A 19,378-nucleotide genomic window follows, 5' to 3' on the forward strand; every position below is an offset into this window, starting at 1 on the left:
AGGAGCAGGAAAATCAACGTTTCGGGCAAAAGCCCTTCCCGAAAAGCTGCCTGACCCGCTGTGCTTTTCCAGCACCACTCTAATCTAAACTCATAACACTAATCGGCTGTACCTGAAAAGATGTGTTTTGGTTACAAACTGATATTTTTCTTTGCTCTTTCATGGGGTGCGGGCATTGCAGTGAAAGCTAGCATTTGCTGCCTATTTTGTCACTGCCCTTGAACTGAGGGCAACTAAGAGTCAACCCCATTGCTGTGGGTCTGGAGTCACATGTAGGCCAGGCCAGGTAAGAATGGCAGATTTAATTTCTTAAAGGACTTTAATAAGCAAGATGGATTTAGTGACAATTGATGAAGCTTTGTACTCATAATAATTTCTAATTCCACGTGCAGTAATTGAATTTCAATTCTATCAGTTGTCAGAGTGAGATTTGAATCCCTGTAACCAAAACCTTAGCTTGGGCCCATGGATTGCTAGCTCGGTGACCATATGCAAAGACGTTTAGAGAGATGAGTGTGTGTGTGAAAGACTGGTGTGAGAGAAGTGGTGATACTGTGTTTCAGTGGTTAGCACTGCTGCCTCACAGCGACAGGGTCTAGGGTTTGATTGCAGCCTTGGGCCACTGCCTTTGTGGAGCTTGCATGCTCTCTCCGAGTCTGCGTGGGTTTACTCCAAGTACTCTGGAGTCCACAGTCCAAAGATGTGCAGTTAGCTGGATTGGCCTTGCTAAGTTACGCCATGATGTGCAGGCCAGGTGGGTTAGTCATGGTTAATATAGGGTTATGGGTTAGAGCAGTGGTGGGTCTGTGTGGGATGCTCTTCAGAGGGTCAGTGCAGACTCATATGGGCTGAATGGCCTCTTTCTGTACTGTAGGGATTCTATGATTCCATGTGAATTCTGGCTTGTGAGGCGCTAGCACCAATTCTGGGAAAAGTGGGATCTGTACTGTTGGGACAGTTTTCACCTGAACTGTCCTGGGACCAGTGTTTGTGTGAATGACGTAACTAGGGAATGACAGTGGGCTTTAAACTGAATAGTGAGGAGCAAGGTCCCAAATTTGGGAAGCTGTGGTGAATCAAAGAGTCAGAAAAAGGCAAAGAAGGGAATTAATGTGGAATTGGCAAATAGACAATAACAGCAAGGGTCAGACAACACAGATCCTAGAGAAAATTAGCAGATAGGACTCGAGGTTACAAAACCAATAAAAGGACAAAACTTAAGACACTGTATTTGAATGCACGTGGTGTTTGAAACAATACAGGTGAACTAGAAGTATAGATTGAGATAAACGAGTATAACCTCGTGGCCTTTGCTGAGACATGGCTGCAGGATGACCCAGACTGGGTCCTGAATATTGAAGGGGATGTGTCTTTTTGAAACAATGGGAAGCAAGGAATCGATGAAGAAAACCGCTTTGTCTATTAAAGATGATAAAGGTGGTATTAGCAAAATAGATTGGAAAATTGCTAATGTAACTCCTTTATCAAAAAGAAAAGGAAGCAGAAAGCAGAAAACTATAGGTCAGTTAGCTTAAAATCTGTCATTGGGAAAATATTAGAAGCCATTATTAAAGATGTTATAACAGGGCCACTTGGCTACGTTCCAGAGTAATCAGTTAGAGCCAACGTGGTTCTGTCAAAGGGACATTATATTGAACTAATTTACTGATGTTCTTTGAAGAAGTAACTTGTGCAGTAGACAAAGGGGAACCAATGGATGTATTGTATTTAGACTTCCAGAAGGGATTTGATAAGGCGCCACATCAAAGAAGCATGCGATGCAGGGGATAACACGTTAACATGTACAGAAGATTGGTTGATTAATATGAAACAGAGTAGGAGTAAATGGGTCTTTTTCAAGCTAGCAGGATATCACAATTGGTTTGCCACAGACATCAGTGCTAGGGCCTCAACTCTTTACAATTTATATAAATGATTTGCTTGGTGTAACCAAAGGTATAGTAGCTAGATTTGTTGATGACACAAAGATAGATAGGAAGGTGAGCTGTGTTGAGAACTTAAAGAACCTACAAAGTGATATGGACAGGTTAAAATGAGTGGGCAAAGATCTGACAAATCGACCACAATGTGGGAAAATGTGGATTTATCCATTTTGGCAGAAGGAATAAAAAGGAAGCATATTATCTAAATAGTGAGAGGTTGCAGAGCTCTTGGATGCGGAGAGGTCTGGGGCATCCTAGAACATGTATCACAGAAGGTTAGTACACAGATATAGCAATTGATCTGGAAAAATAATAGGATGTTATGTTTTAATGAGAGGGGAATTGAATGCAAGAGTAGGAAGGTTACGTTTCAATTATACAAGGCGTTGATGAGACTCCATCTGGAGTATTGTGAACAGCACTGGTCACTGTACTGACAGAAGGATATTCAGGTGTTAGAAGCAGTTCAGATACAGTTTACTAGACTGATACCTGGAATGAGAGGATTGCCTTATGAGGTAAGGCTAGACAGGCCAGCTCTGTATCCTCTGGAGTTTAGAAGAGTCAGAGGTGACTTCACTAAAACATAAAATCCTGAGGGGGCTTCACTGGGTGGATGTTAAAAGGATGTTTCTAGCAATAAGGGCTGTAGCTTAAAAATAAGGGTGCGCCCATTTAAATCAAAAAGAGAACATTTTTTTCTCTCAGAGCATTGAGTTTCTTCGGAATTTCCCTTCTTCAAAAGGCAGTAGATGCAGAATCTTTAAATATTTTGAAGGCAGACATAAATGGATCCTGGATTATCAAGGGGTTGAAAGATTGTCATGGGATATATCGGAATGTAAAGTTGAGGTTAAATATCAAACATGATGTTATTGAATAGTGGAAGTGGGTTCAAAGGGCTAAGTGGCCTTCTCTTGTTCCTTATTCATATTTTCATAGTGACATTATTACTATGTCATTACTTCCGTTTGCTCTTCAATTATGCTGTTTGCCAGTTTGCTCTTTCGATATAAAACCAATGCCTTTTTCTATAGGCCTTGACAAGCCCCCCAAACACATATGGAGATAAAGAAGAAAGTGAGTCTTGATCGTGTTTTCAAGGAGTAGTGACACTCCAAGCAAGGTTTGGGTTTTGTTTTCTGGGAGCTCAGTACAATCATAAAATGCTGCAGGATTTTGGCCCATCAAGCCGAGATTGGTTTTTGAAAGATCTATCTAGTTGGTCGCACTCCCTGCTTTTATCCCCATTACTCTGCAATTTTGTTTTCAATTTTGACTCTTAATTCAATTCACTCCTAGATGCTATCATTGCACCTAATTCTACCACCTGGATTCCAGATCATAACAACTCACTGGGTAAAGACAAACATTACCCTGATCTTCCTTGTGGTTCTTTTGGTATTCAGGTTTAAGAAATTTTAACCATCTTAAGTCAAGTTCACAGAATCATAGACCCCTTTCAGTATGGAAGCAGGCCATTCAGCCCATCAAGTCCACACCACACCTCCGAAGAGCATCACACCCAGACCCATCCTACTATCCTAACCATGCATTTCCCATGACCAATCCAACTAACCTGCACATTTTGGACTGTGCGAGGAAACCGGAGCACCGAAATGAAACCCACAACAGACACAGGAAGAATGTGTAAACTGCACAAAGTCAGTCGCTCGAGGGTGTGATCGAACCTAGGTCCCTGGTACTGTGAGGCAGCAGTGCTAACCACTGAGCCATGGTGCCACCCCACAGTATTACTGCATTTGTATCTGAGAAGAAGTTTACAACTCTTTTTAAAAATTCGTTCATGGGGTTTGGTCATAGCTCCTAGTCCGGCATTTACTGCACATCACTAACTGCCCTGGAAAAGGATGAGTTTAGCTGCCTTTTTGAGCCATTGCAATTCGTGGCATGCACAACACCAATGATGCCATTAGAGAGGGACTTCCAGATTTTGACACGCCACAGTGAAGGACCACTGATATATTTCCAAATCAGAACTGTGTGTTCACTCAGAGGGGAAGGGGAAGTGCTGGAGTTTCCATTTACCTCCCTCTCTCCCTTCTAGGGGTGGTAAAGGTTGTGGATTGGGAAAATACTGTCTCAGGAGCATTGGTGAATTTATACAGTGGATCTCAGCAACTAATATATCTGTATCTTCCACTAGTGGTGCAGCAGTGTGCACCATCCATGCAGTAACTCAGCAAAGCTCCTTCTGAAATAACTCCAAAAAAGGCCTGTGTCCTGACACCCTTTAAAGAGTCCTTGATACTGATCCAGCTCCCTCAGAGCCAGTTCTCAGACTGAACAGAACCTCTGACACTCCTGTTTATATCTGTCAGCCAAGATTCCCTGATAGGACCAGGTTAAGAGCCCCAGTCAGGGAACTCCTGTTCTATGAGGTGCACAATTATAATTAAAATCTCTACACCTTCGACAGCACTTTCCAAACCGTGAGTCTCATCTCACACTAAACAAATCGAAATACTCATGATTGCCAATTGGGGATATTGAGTGGCCAGCGTTGGGCAGATAACAGGAAGTGGATACCACTGAGGAAATGAATAAGGACAACACTGTGCAGAAAACAAGAGATTACAACAGGATGGTAATACTGTGGAGGAATCGGATGTTCTAAATCTCAACCAAATTTTCTATCTAACACTTTAAGACAAGTCCGAGAGTTACAATAAGGATCCAGTTGAACCCAAGATAAATACTGAAACAAATACTTTGCAAGATAATTCTGACACAAGGACAAAGGAAAAGTTTTTTAGGAGCAAATTACTGCAGATGCTGGAATCTGTACTGAAAACCAAAAATGCTGGAGATCACAGTGGGTCAGGCAACGTCCTTGGAGAAAAAGCAAGTGAATGTTTTGAGTCAAAATGACTCAGACCTGGCTCTGTGATCTCCAGCATTTCTTGATGTCAAAAGAAAACCTTTCTTCATTCGTACATTAAGAGATTCATTCAAATACTGGGTCAACTAGGCCAGAGGGGCTTGTTCCAAGTGGAGGCAAGGTGGTTTCACTGACATGGAATTTTCCTTTGGTTTAGGTACTGTGAATATAATCTTTTAAATTTATCTCACCTCTTCCAACATAGTCAGTGCTCTTTATACTGTCATGATACAGTTATATAGTCTGTTAAATCTTCTCCATTCCACACAACAACAAGCACTCAGTCTGCAAGAAGGAAAGCTGAAATCAATTCTTACCCCGTCCACACGCTCCCTAGAGCCTTTTAATGTATCTTTCTTCACATCCACATCATGAATGGAACTAGAAAGGAGGCAGATGAAGACAAAATGACTCCTTGTAGATATCCACTTTACAGGACAGCTTAATCAGACACATTAGCAGTTTACGCAAGGCATGTCATCTCATTAACTCCAGCCTGGATTTAGAGTGCACCATCTTTTTGTTCCCATTCTGAAAAGGGACGTAACCCTCTGAAAACTGAACTGTGAGGAAGGTTTGGTACTGCCGCTCATAACTCTCAGGCACGTTCACCTCTCTCTTGGTTATGTGTTTTTTTCTGGATCAATCCTTCTTCTTGGCAGTCAAGTCTCTTTGCAATCTTGCCCCCTTCCTATTTCTGTAATTTGCTACATCTGTTGTGCATGTGCTGTGAAATTACATGACATTCTAGACTAGAGAGCAGTGTACATTTAGGACAGTTATGCAACATCACAGGGTGTGATGTTGTGGTATCTGGGTACACATCTCAGCTTCAGTCTCACTCCCAGTGCAATGGAATCTGTGCAGTGTGTACAGTCAGTCCGTTATGTACATATCATGGACAGTAACATCTGTCAGCATAGAACCCAGATCATGTGAGCCAGTGATAGTACAGCACTGTTAATAAGCTGCCAGACATCTGTCTCATAGAATCCCTACAGTGCGGAAATATGCAATTCAGCCAACAAGTCCACACCAACTCTCTGAAGAGCATCCCACCCAGACTCACCCAAGCCTCTCCCCGTAACCCTGCATTTCCCATGGATAATTCACCTAGCCTGCACACTTTGGGAAACTTAGTGTGGCCACTGTACCTAATATGCACATCTTTGGACTGTGGGAGGAAACCCATGCTAACACAGGGAGAATGTGCAAACTCTACACAAACAGTCGCCAAAGAGTGGAATTGAACCTGGGACCCTGGCACTGTGAGGCAGCAGTGCTAACCACTGAGCCACTGCGTCTCAACAAGAACACAATCTTTGTGGGATACGCTACATGGGTTAACACATATGGAAGCCCATAGGCCAAATCAACAAGGCAGTGGTGATTGACCCAAGAAATCATGTTATGCTACGTTCTTTGTGGCACTATTAGTAGCCATCCCTTCATCAATCTGAACCCTACACCCTGAAATTCCCTCTGGGAATCTTTCCACTTTGCTATCTCACTCTACTCTCCTTTAAGATACTCAATAAAACTTTCTTCTTTGACCAAGCTTGTTACCTGACTTAATGACTCCTTCATTTTAATTTTGATTTGATAATGTCCTGTCAACATGGTTTGAGATATTTTACTATTTCAGAGGTGCTAAATCAATGCAAATTATTCGTTACTGAAAGGAAGCAACGAGAGGTAACTCATTGATGTGTGCAAGCTCGAGAAGGTTAACACGCAGCATCGTTTCAACTTCAAGCTCAGATGTTAGACAACCACAGGTCTTCATGTATTCACCTCTCTGCCTGAATGCAGAGCCCAGCACATGATCTGTGTCACTGCAGGGCAGTTTCTGAATGCACCAGATTAGGATGGCCTCGGGAATGAGTGCGTGGCATTTTTGAAACATACAAGATTCTTACAGGACTTTGCGGGATCAATGTGGAAAGATTGCTTTCCCTTGTGGGGGAGTCTAAGACCAAAGGGTTACAATGCAGAAGGAGGTCATTTGGCGCATCGTGCTTGCATGATTCTTCAAATGAGCATCATGACCTGATGCCAATCTCCTCTCTTTGCTCCATATCCCTGCACGCTATGCAGGCGTGAACAGTCTCCTTCTGTGCCGCACCATTCCATGATTAAATGGGTTGAATGGCCTGACTCATCTTTTAAATTTGGATAGTTAGGAAAGCCAGTGGAGAGTATTAGTGGCAGAGGTCTTGTTCTTAAAATGCATGAGGACACACCTCCAGGCACAACATGCAAGTGATACAACAGGTGTATTCATTCGTGTTGACTCCAGTCCGCTGATAGTGCTAACGCTCATCTTTAGGCCTCAGGCCTGACAGAGCAGTCCAGCTTGGATTCTTCAGTGTCGACACACTCGAATATTGATCATTTGAAAACCAGACAGGAGTTGGACAGAAAAAGAAAGCAAGTAAATTTAGATCCTTCGTCTTACAAAAAAAAACCCCAGAGCTAGTCGATGCCAACCTGAAATCTGTTTACAACGCTCTAATGAGCAAATAATCAACCACTCATCAAATTCTGACAAAGGTCCTGCTAAAAAGTGAGTTTTAAAGATCTGGGATAACGGATCGAAGTTCCGGCCAAAATGGAGGTGATTAATGCGGAGCTTTCTCAGCTGAATCTAAGGAACTTAATCATTGTTAAGGCAGAGAGCTGACAGCACCAATCCTCTCACATTTCTCACTGAGTTACCACAGTACACCTCCATCCAATATATCACCCATCTTATGCCTGTGTGCATTTCCATTCAACTGTTTTTCATTATACACAGAGGAACTTCGATTATCCGAATGACACAGGAGGGGAGTATTTTCTCGGATAATTGACTGTTCGAATAATCGAATGCCAGAAAACACAGTTTAGCCAAGCACTGGACCCTTGCGATCTTGCCAGATAATGCGAAATTCAGATCATTGAATGCTGGATAATCAAGGTTCCTCTGTATATATGTTTTATTATTCATTCATGGCCAGGCCAATATTTATTGTCCATCCCATAATTGCCCAGAAGGCCATTGACGTGAACCCTATTGTTCCTGGAGTCACATGTAGGCCAGACTGGGTAAGGTTGTTCTCTTCCCTGAAGGACATTAGTGTACCAGATCATTTTCTCCGACAATTGGAAACAGTCACAATCAGATTCCTAATTCCTGATTTTTACTGAATTCAAACTCCACCATCTGCCATGGTAGCATTTGAACCTCGGTCCCCAGCGCATTACTTGGGTCTCTGGATTAATAATCTGGTGATAATATCACTAGATCATTTCTTTCCATATTTTCTAATAAGAGCTTATAATTGTAATCATGACCATTAGAAAAATAAATCTTCCACCTCCAGCGGTTCGATGTCATAGAATGCCTTACTACGGCCCTTTCTGAGGACAGTTAAGTATCAACTTATAGTTGTGGGTCTGGATGCAGTCTAGGCCAGACCAGGTAAAGACAGCAGATTTCCTTCTCAAAAGGACATTAATGAACCAGATAAGTTATTATAACAACTATTGATAGTTTCTGGTCACTATAGAGGAGACTGGCTTCCAACATTCAATTGATTTAATTAATTAATTGCACAAATTAAATAATTGAATGATTTTATAAATTTAATTTAAATTCCATTTCTTATGAGGAAAGATTTGGAGGTGCTGGTGTTGGACACATAATACCAGGGTATAGGAGTAAGTGAGGACTGTGGATGCTGGAGATCAGAGTCAAGATTGTAGTACTGGAAAAGCACAGCAAGCCAGGCAGCATCTGAGGAGCAGGAGAATCGACGTTTCGGTCATAAGCCCTTCATCAGGAAGACAACACCTGATGAAGGAGCAGTGCTCTGAAAGCTAGTGCGTCCAAATAAACCTGTTGGGTTATAACCTGGTGTTGTGTCATTTTTAACTTATGAAGAATGGTTAACTAGATTGGACTGAGAAGAATGAGAGCCTTATTGAAACATGTAAGGTTCTTAGGGGGTTTGAGAGTGGATTCAGAAAGGTAGTCTTCGCCGCTATGGGAGAGTCTTGAACCAGAGTCCATCATCTCATAGTTAGGGGTCACCTAGTTAAGACAGAGATGGGGAGGAATTTCTTCTCTCAGTGGGTGTGGATCTGTACAATTCTTTATTGCAGAGGGTTGTCATTGTGTATATTCAAGGTAGGCAGATTATTAATCAGGAAGGGAATCAAGGATGTTGGGGAAGAGGCAGGAAAGTTGAGTTGAGGTTTATCAGATCAGCCATGATGTCATTGAATGGCAGAGCATACTTGATGAGCTGAATGGCCTACGTCTGTTCCTCTGTCTTATGGCTTTCTATCTACCAGCTGGGATGGGAGCCATGACCCCAGGGTCTTAGCGACCGATCTACTACCATATGCCTCTGTTACTCAGTTTATTAGCCAAGAGTTTCTGCTTTGGGTACAATCATTATTCTGGACTCAAACTGTGCAGGTTTTAAGAAATTTTATTACCACTCACTTGCATTTTGCCAAGCATCGTATCTTCCATCAGCTCAGCCAATCAGGCAGTATTGATGTTAGCTGATGTATTCAAAAGTGGAAACCTCCACATACAATAGTGTGTACTATCTACACGATGCACTACAGCAACTCACCAAGGCTCCTTACACAGCACCTATCAATTACACGACCACTTCCATTTAGAAGGACAAGGGCAGCAGATGCATGGGAGTACCACCTCCTGCAAGTTCCCCTCCAAGTCACTCACCATCCTGACTTGGAAATATATCACCATTCCTTCACTGTCACTGGGTTAAAGTCCTGGAACTCCCTCCCTAATGACATTGTGGGTCAACATGGACTGTGGTGGTTTGAGAAGGCAGCTCAACACCAGATTGTCAAGGACAGCCTGGGATGGGCAATAATGCAGAACCAGCCAGTGATGCCAAAGTCTCGTGAACAAATACAAAAGACCTGGTTGAGTCTGAAGAACACAGTTGGAAATTGGTTTATCACTTTAAAAAAAAAAGGACTTTTGGTCGGTGGATCTTTTACAGTCACTGAGTGCTTTAAATAAATAAAAATGGCCTGAAACAAATTAGATAAGTCACAAAGGTGCATAATATTTAGTTTGTGTATATTAAAGGTAAAATAATATTTTAGAGCTGTTAAAACAGTGCCTCCTATGACTGAGGGCCTAAAGAATAAGGTTTAAAGTTAAAAGCCTCTTTGAAGGCATTGTACCTAGTTTAAGTGACAGAATTGTCATGGCCCATAATGTGACCTTGAGGGATAACCAGTGTGGTTGGCGTGGCTTTTTTTTTAAGTTTAAGAAAAGTCACAGTGTTATGTTTTGATTCAATTTGTGGTAGAACTCCCTCATCTCGAATCAGCTTGCTCGAGAGAACCCACGGGGACAAATCTCTATGTACCTGCCACTCTAGGCCTCTTCTCATGAGGGTGGTGCACAGGCAGGAGGCTGTAAATTCAAGTGTGACACGTTTACATACGCAGGTTCCATTATGAAGCTTCAAACAAAGGTCAGAGTGCGTGGCTGTAAAATGGGGATGGAATTACATATGTACTATTTGGTCCAATTATCCAGCTGCCCTCCAACTGCACTTCATTTGTGGACTACACTTAGCACTGACTTCTTTTATTCAATGCCAAGGACATTTCCTGATGTAGTTACACTTTTATTCAGAATCCAAGGTGAAGCTAAGGGTACAGAACGCCTCCTACACTGAGTAAAGGGGAATACAAGGTTAAGTTATCAAGTGGTTTGCAAGGGTGGACTGAGGTATTAAACACATCTTGACTGAGGGAGGGAAGGTACTCATAGTTTCAATGTCCTGAATGAGCTGTTGTGGGTTAATGTCCAGACTTTAGCAGAGAGAGACAGAGAGAAAATTAAAAAGGGAGAACATGGAGGAGACAGAGCACATATTATGGGGAGGGAATGCGAGTGAGAGCATATGAGGGAAAGAGTGCAAGGGAGATATAGCACGTGGGAGAGGACATGAGAGAAACAGTGTGAGGCAGAGCATGTGTGACAGAAAGGGTGCATGGGAGAGCACATGAGGGAGAGAGTATGTGGGAGAGCACATGAGGGAGAGAGCACGTGAGGGAGAGAGCGCACGGGAGAGCATGTGAGGGAGAGCGCGGATGGGAGAGCACGTGAGGGAGAGAGAGCACGTAATGGAGAGACTACGCCTCCGGATGAGAGAGCATGTGGGAGAGAGAGAGAGAGAGACCATGACGGAGAGAGAGAGGACGTGAGGAAGTTAATATGTGAGGGGCAGTGTATGAGAGACAGAAAGGGAGAAAATATACGAGAGTGAGTATGTAGGAGACAGCATTCGACAGAAAGAAAGTGAGCGACAAAAACAACACGCACAGAATCAGAGAAGAGCAAATGCCTGACTCTGAGACTTGCAGCAGATGTGATCAGTTTCCTGGCATTTGCCTTGAAGTTCCCTGTAATAGCATGGAATGTAGCAGGCCGCATGTGTTTAATGTGCAAGTTGCGTTATTTAGGTGACCCACAACTCCTCGATTTTTGTGCAATTATGTTACAGCAGCTTGGCTGTAACATTGATATGGAGATAACATGGAATTAAATACTGGAATCCAGGATGTGTCCCGGAGTATCTTGCCTGCTGGAGCAACTTGTACTTCACATTCATGCTCTCGGGGACAGTAGAACATGAAAGCAGCTAACACCAACTCATTGGCAGAGCCCAACCAGCCATTGAATAAGCACAGCCACATCACCCAGAGTACTACAGACCACTGACTGATCAAAACCAGCAGAGAGCATCCTCCCTCATTAACAACAAACCAACCAGCCAGGAATCAATAAGCAACTGGGACTACGTCATTACAGCCATCACCACTCGCCTGTACACCAGATCTTCTCCCTGACCAATAGTCAGTACTTGGTCCAATCCATAACCAGTCATTGGCAAGACATTCAACTGGATGTGCCACATAAACAGAGGAGCTGCAAGAGCAGATCAGAGGCTAGGAATCCTGCAGAGAGTCTCCCAGCTCCTGCCTTCCTAAACCCTGCCCACCATCGACAAGGCACAAGTCAGGAGTGCAATGGAATACTCCCCACTTGCCAGATGAGGGCAGCTCCAATAACACTCAAGAAGGTTGACACCATCCAAGACAAAGCAGTCTGCCTGATTGACACCACATCCACAAATATTCACTCCCTCAGTAGCAGCAGTGTGTACCATCTACAAGATGCACTGCAGAAGTTTACCAAATATCCTTCGACAGCATCTTCCAACTGCACAACCACTTCCATTGAGAAGGTCAAACACAGCAGATACATGGGAACACCACCACCCCCAAGTTCCCCTCCAAGCCACTCACCATTCAGACTTGGAAATATATAGCCATTCCTTCACTGTCACTGGGTCAAAATCCTGGAATTCCCTCCCTAACAGGATTGTGGGAGTCTGTTGGCATTTGTTCCCACCTTCCCTCCATCAATATCTATAGCATCCTTACAACAAATAGACTGCAGCAGTTCAGGAAGGTAGTTCACTATCACCTTTTCAAGGGTAACGAGAGATGGACAATAACAATGGCTGAATGATGCCCATATCCCATGGATGAGAAAATAAAAGCCAAGGCAAGTCCAATCTTATAGTAATCAGCAGTGAGCCTGTCATCACTACTGAGAGGTCAAAGTGACGGGTTTGAAATCCACTGGGATTTTCCTGTGTATGTTCAAGTCCTGTCAACCATGTCTGTCATCAGTTGTGACTTTGAAGGATTGTTGCTGCCCAGTGGCAACGTCTGTTCCTGTGGGTCAGGAGACCCAGGTTCAGTTCCACCTGCCCTAGAAATGTGCATAATACATTTGAACAGATTGATTAAGAAATAACTATGATGACCAGCATAGTTTACCTGATTTATTTACTAACCATCTACTGCTCACTGAGTGGGAATGAACAGTCTGTTCAGTAAATTCACCTGAATGTCCTCACTGCAGTGGCGACACACAGTTCCAGATGGTGTAGTCTGCAGTATTGGAGAGTGTTGGTAGGGGTTCTGGTATTCTTCACACGGCTGGCCAAGAATCCCTCTCTCCAGCAACCTCTGCCATTGGGGCGTTTTGGAAGAATTTATAGGTAGAGAAAAATCAACCTGTTAGGCCATCTTCCAGACACAAGCTTCTTGGCTGTTGGGGTCTATAATAAGACTTGGGCCTAAAGCTTCAGGCTTAGAGGCAGGGACATAGCCATTGGACTACAGTTAACCAATGTTAACTTCGAAAATAGGAAACAGGAGTAGGCCATTCAGCCCTTCTTGCCTGCTCCACCATTCAATATGATCATGGATGAATATCCAACTCTTCCCAGTCCAACCTATGCCTTTTGATCCCTTTAGTCCCAAGATCTATCTCTAACTCCCTCTTGAAAACATTCAATCTTTTGGTCTTAACCGCTTTCTGTGACAGAGAATTCCATGGGCTCACCATTCTCTGAGTGAAGAAAATTCTCCTCATCTCAATCCTAAAAGGCCTACCCTGTATTCTTAGAATGTGAGGTGACAGTGAGGACTGCAGATGCTGGAAATTAGAGCCAAGATTAGAGTGGTGCTGGAAATGCACAGCAGGTCAGGCAGCATCCGAGGAGCAGGGAAAATTGATGTTTTGGGCAGGAGCCCTTCATCCGGATAAGGGCTCCTGCCCGAAACATCAACTTTCCTGCTCCTCGGATGCTGCCTGATCCACTGTACATTTCCAGCACCACTCTAATCCCTACTTCTTAGGATGTGACCCTTTATTCTGGCCTCCTCAGTAGCATCTTATATATTTACTCACCAGCAGAGGATATATTGGCCCTCGAGGAAGTACACCGTAGATTTGCAAGAACGAAACCCAGACTTTCAGGGGTTTTGAGGACAGATGATACAAATGCGGTCTGTTCTCTCTAGAATTTAGAAAGTTAAACAGTGATCTGATTGAAGTTTTTAAGATATTTACAGGAAAAGACAGAACTGATAAAGGTAGACTACTTCCAGGTTGAGGACTATAAAACTAGGAGCATAGTCTGAGAATGAGAGTCAGACCATTCAGGAGAGATGTTGGTAAGCACTTCTGCACACAAACGGTGGTAGAGCTGGAACTCTCTTCCACAAATGGCAGAGGACGCTGGATCAGTTGTTAGTTTTAAATCTGAGATAGGTGAATTTTTGCTAACCAAAGGTATTAAGTGAAATGGACCAAAGGTAAGTATATGGAGTTAGGCCCTAAATCAGCCATGATCTTATTGAATGGCAGAAGAGACTCAAGGGGCTGAATGGCCTACTCCTGTTCCTATGTTCCAGAGCTGGCTGACCCATTCAGTAGCCATTGGTGCCCTTCACAATTATTCAAAGATCAATGTACTGTTCCCCGATGACTAGCTCACATCTGGTTATATTACTAGCAGATGCCATCTTGAGAGAGTGGCAGGGACTGGTGACATGCAGGAACTGGATAGGCCCAGGTGTAGAGAGCAATAGTACAGGCTCCAATGTTCCCCTATGTCGGATGTAGAGGAATAATGTGAGGTTGAATGATGTAAGGGTGTTGCGATTGCCAGCAGAATGGGGGTGTACTCTTGTACTCAGAGGTATCATTCACAGTGAACCATCCGCAAGTAACAGCACAAGGAAGTCTGTTGTTTTTCTCTCAAGAAAGCTCCACATATATTGGTATAAATCAATGGTGAGGGGTTGTTTTCAGATTTTTTCTCTTATTAGCACAACATTATTCTTTGCCTGACTTATTCCTGAGGCTTCCAGCTGGTCTACAATCAAATTAATTCTCAGGTTAGTGACTTAGCATATGCTCAAACTCTCTACACACCTCTCACTCAGATTTTGTGCACACTCACACAGCCACACACCCTTTCTTGGTCCCGAGCTTGGTCTTCTTCCCCTCACCAAACACAGTTCCTTTCCTTTCTGTCACAACTAATTGGGTCAGTGTCGTTTACCCCTCCTCCCTGCCCGAGGCCAGCTCAGCCTCCTCAAAGCTTCTTTTCTCAATGGCCATGCAAAAAGAAGAGCTCCTGCTGCTTAATATTTCAGGCTTCACCCTCCAATCAAGAACATGAAAAATAGGAGCAGGGGATTTGGCAAGGCGGTTGATGTCGTAGTAACATCACTGGACTAGTAATTCAGAACCTTGGGCTAATGTTCTGGGGCTCAAACCCCACCATGGCAGAGGTGAAATTTGAATTCAATAACAATCTGGAATTAAAAAGCCCAATGGTGATTAGTGTCAATTGTTGTGATAACCAATTCTGAAGAAGGGTCTCTCTCTCTCTCTCTCTCTTTCTCTCTCCACAGATGCTGCCAGACCAACTGAGTTTCTCCAGCAATTTTTGGGTTTGTTGTAAAAACCTATCTGGTTCAGTCATGACCTTGAAGGAAGGAAATCTGCCATTCTTACCCAGCCTGGCCAACATGTGACTACAGACTCACTTCAATGTAAATCACAGAATTGTTACAGTGCAGAAGACCATTTGGCCCATTAAATTTATACTGGCTGTCTGAACAGTTTAATTCCATGCCCCTTTTATAAAATAATTTGTGAAATTTGAGCACAGAGCCTAGCTCAAAATGTATGATTTCTGCTTAATTGCTTTGAGGGCAGTTAAGAGTCAACCACACTGTTGTGGGTCTTATTAGGATATCTTAATAGATTTCCTTCCCTAAAGGACATTAGTGAACTGGATGAATTTTGCAATTATTTTAGAGTCATACAACATGGAAACAGATCCTTCGATCCTTTGTGACGAACATAATCCCAAACTAAACTAGTCCCACCCGCCTGCATTTGGCCCATATCCCTCCAAACCTTTCCTATTCATGTACTTATCCAACTGTCTATCTTCCTTATCCCACGTCTTTTATTGGATTCAAATTTCACCATCTGCGATGGTGGGATTCCAACCTTTTTCCCCAGAACATTAGGCAGACGTTCTGGATGACTAATACCACTACACTATCATTTCCCTGTATCTCCTACCTTTTCTACATACAGCCATTGAATGGTACAGCATAGAGAGCTATTTGGCTTATGGAGTTTGTGCCATTAAATCCTACACATATTGTGGTCACCTCTGTCAGAGTCTTTCTAATTACATTTTCAGTCTGTGCAGGTGTGTCTGGTGATCCAGGTAGCTGGATAAATCTCTTTGCTTTTCCAAATTCCCCAATCCCTTACTGTTCAGAAGACTTCAAGTTTCACTTCAGAAACACTAGTACACAATCCACGCTGGTATTTTGCTGTGTACTCTTTGTGGCTCTGAAAAGGTTAACACAATGATGTATTAAGTTTCACCCAATCCTAACCCGTCGTAAGGACTTGGGTGAGGACAGATTGAAAATCTCTGGATCTCAGGATAGACAGACCTACAATCTATATCTCCTTGTCGACTTTATAGCAACAGGTATCTCAAAATGAAACTTGCAAAATGAAGAGGTTTAAGAACAAAACCTCTTCTAATTAGACCACGGGATTTGATGCGATTTTCCAGACACAACATATACCACTAGGCTCCTAGTTAGTCTCTAGAATGACCAGGAAGAACATGCTTGCTCAGGGAGCTGTTGAATATATTTGTACTGCCCACTGATGAGGATCTAACTGAGCTGGACAACGTTAGATGTAGCTTGCTAACCTTGCTCTGCTTCCTTGACCAGAGTGAATGAGGTCAATGCGTAGATTACTTGGATTTATAATACTCAGTTGTAGGTCAACAGGATTACTTTTGTTCTTGGTGGGGATAGCAAGTCAACTAAGAGCATTGGGAATAGATATCTGTGAGCCCAGTTTGTAATGTTCTCCAAAACTACATACTAGCCTCTTCACAAGTATATGTTGCAATCATCGATGTGCACTTATGAAAGTTAGGCCAGCATTTATTACACATCCCTAATTGCCCAGAGGGCAGTTAAGAGTCAGACACATTGCTGTGGGTCTGGAGTCACATGTAACTGGCCAGAACAAGTGATGTAACAATTTCCTTCCTTAAAGGGTATTAGTGAATGGTTTTTCTGACAATCAACAATGGGGATTCATTGTCATCATTAGATTCTTAATGACTTTTAAATGCAAAATTAAATTCCACCATCTGCTGTGGCGGGATTCAAACCCAGGTCCTCAGAACATTACCTGGGTCTCTAGAGTAACAGCCCAGCAACAATACCACTAGGCCGTCGCCTTATGTTTTTGATGGATCATTTCCAATTATTTGTGTTGGTATAAACATCACAATGCTTCCGAATCATTACATGCGAAACATTTGTATTCCGAAAACAAGAGTGATAGTTTCCAATCTATGGTCAGAAATGTTTCACAGGGACATTGGAACTGAATGTAATAGGCTTGTGATCCTGCAGTAGACGCTCCTGGGATGGAGAGATCATAATATTGCAGAGCACACCTCATCGAGTCATAAGAGTTATATAGCATGGAAATCACTATAAATGCCGGAGGAAACATCACAGAAGTGCTTCACATGAGGCTCCCAATCACTGAGGATGTCACCTAGACAGGGGACGAAACGTCTGCAACACAAATTCCCAGCTCGGCGAACAGAACCACAACAACGAGCACCCGAGCTACAAATCTTCTCACAAACTTTGAATGGAAACACACCTTTCGGTCCAACTCATGCGCACCTATCAGATACTCTAAATGAATCTTGTGCCATCTGCCAACATTTGGCCCATATCCCTCCAAACTCTTCCCACTTATGTACCTATTTGGATGCCTTTTAAATGTTGTAATTGTACTAGCCTCCACTGCTTCCTCTGACAGCTTATTCCATACACGCACCACCGTCTTTGTGAAAAAGTTGGCGCTTAGGTCCCTTTTAAATCTTTCCCTGCTCACCTTAAACCTACATCCTTTAGTTTTGGACCCCCCTACCCTGAGACAAGATCTTCTAAAATTTGAAAACTCCTGCCAGATCTTTGCAATCATCAGAAACATTGGAGGATTTTATTCATCTCAATGATTCATTTTCCAAAATGCAATAGAGTTTGATTGCTGTCTTTCTTTATCAACTTTTGTTGGTCTATAATATACAGATTTATTTGTTTTTGCATAATTAAACTTGTGACAGATTGGCATTGGAGTGCCAAATCCTTGTTCAGATGCTTGGTTTTTTTATCCTCGCTGGAGAACTTTACAATTTTGAGAAACTGCCAGCATTTTCTGTATTGTGGTTCAGTGCTTTTTATTTTTTGGCTTCTCTGTTCTTGTTTCTCTTCCTGTTGCTGTTTCTTTACTGACTTTTTTTAAAAAAACTAACTGAGCAGTGTCTGTACATGGCATTTGTGCCAAAAGAAAGCATCAGAACGACATTATGTACACATTCTCATCACTTCCAAAGAGAACAAAATGGCACAATCGACCAACAACTATGCATAGGTAAAATCTGCATGAAAGGCAAAATTACTTTTTCAAATTATTTTAAAGTTTATCATACTTTGCCACATCAGTACTGTTCTAGGTCTTTTATAAACTGTTTTGAAAAGAACATGGACACACTATGGCCTCCCATTTTTCTTGAAAGGAAGAGACAAAGTGTATTCCATAATGGTTTCTCCATCCTGGTCACTGCTTCATGATTGCTATTGAGGGAGCCCAGCGAAGATTCACCAGACTGATTCCCAGAATGGCAGGACTGACATTATGGATCTACTGGAATCCATATAGCAGTATATACTCATAGCAGTATATAAAATCCTGATGGGACTAGACAGGCTAGATGCAGGAAGAATGTTCCTGATGTTGGGGTAAGTCCAGAACTACAGTGTAAGAATAAAGGGCAAGCTATTCAGGAAGAATGTTTTCACTCGGAGAGTTGTGAACATCTGGAATTCTTTCCCACAGGAAAGATGTAACTTGTAAGATGTGAACTTCAGCCCTGAACTCAGGTAAATGAACTCAGTTAAGAAAAATAACTTTTCGCAACTATGATCATCTACTTCTAGCACCAACTTGCTGCAACCAATTTTTACTGCTGGGTTGCTGTTACGATAATGCAAAAAGGTTCCTTGCATATACCACTAAGACTAGGGGGCTTGTTGAGCCAGATATCTAGAAGTTTATTAATGAATAATTATATATACTAATTTGGTCATGTATATTTACACATACAAACCCGTTCTATGCTGACTTATTATTACATTAAACGTTTAGTCAACTGGCTGCTGACTGATGAACACTAGAGTGAACATGCTGAGATGTCACTAGCTCTCTCATATGATTTAGTGTTTATCTGACATCTGTACAATAATACAACAACTACTTAGTGGTTTATCCCTGCCACTTTAGACACAGTAGATCCTGTAAAGCCTGTCAGAGAGGGAGGAGAGTGGCAGGTATCCCCCTAACCACATGTATTTGGCATTGCATGTTGAAATGATAATGCCAGCAATGGTTACCTGAAGTTTTGATTTCTCTTCACCATTACTACTGGACTGAAGAAGACTTCCTTGGGAAGTCTCCCGAAGGAGTCTTCAATTGAAGATTCCT

The 19,378-nt window shown here is 42.6% G+C and overlaps 1 protein-coding gene across 18 annotated transcripts in view; it reads right to left on the minus strand.

Annotated features, from left to right (window-relative positions):
* Window positions 1-19,378, minus strand: part of LOC140467980 (adhesion G protein-coupled receptor L1-like) — a 621,988-nt gene that overhangs the window by 536,304 nt on the left and 66,306 nt on the right. For 15 of the 18 annotated variants that reach the window (XM_072564089.1, XM_072564081.1, XM_072564096.1 and 12 more), the window contains exon 2: window positions 5,163-5,226. The exons of the other annotated variants lie outside the window; for them this stretch is intronic. The gene's annotated coding sequence lies outside the window, so the exon portion shown is untranslated. The remainder of the gene's footprint in view (window positions 1-5,162; window positions 5,227-19,378) is intronic. 18 annotated transcript variants of the gene reach the window in all.

This window comes from Chiloscyllium punctatum, chromosome 46 (genome assembly GCF_047496795.1).
Source record: "Chiloscyllium punctatum isolate Juve2018m chromosome 46, sChiPun1.3, whole genome shotgun sequence".
Classification (NCBI taxonomy): domain Eukaryota; kingdom Metazoa; phylum Chordata; class Chondrichthyes; order Orectolobiformes; family Hemiscylliidae; genus Chiloscyllium; species Chiloscyllium punctatum.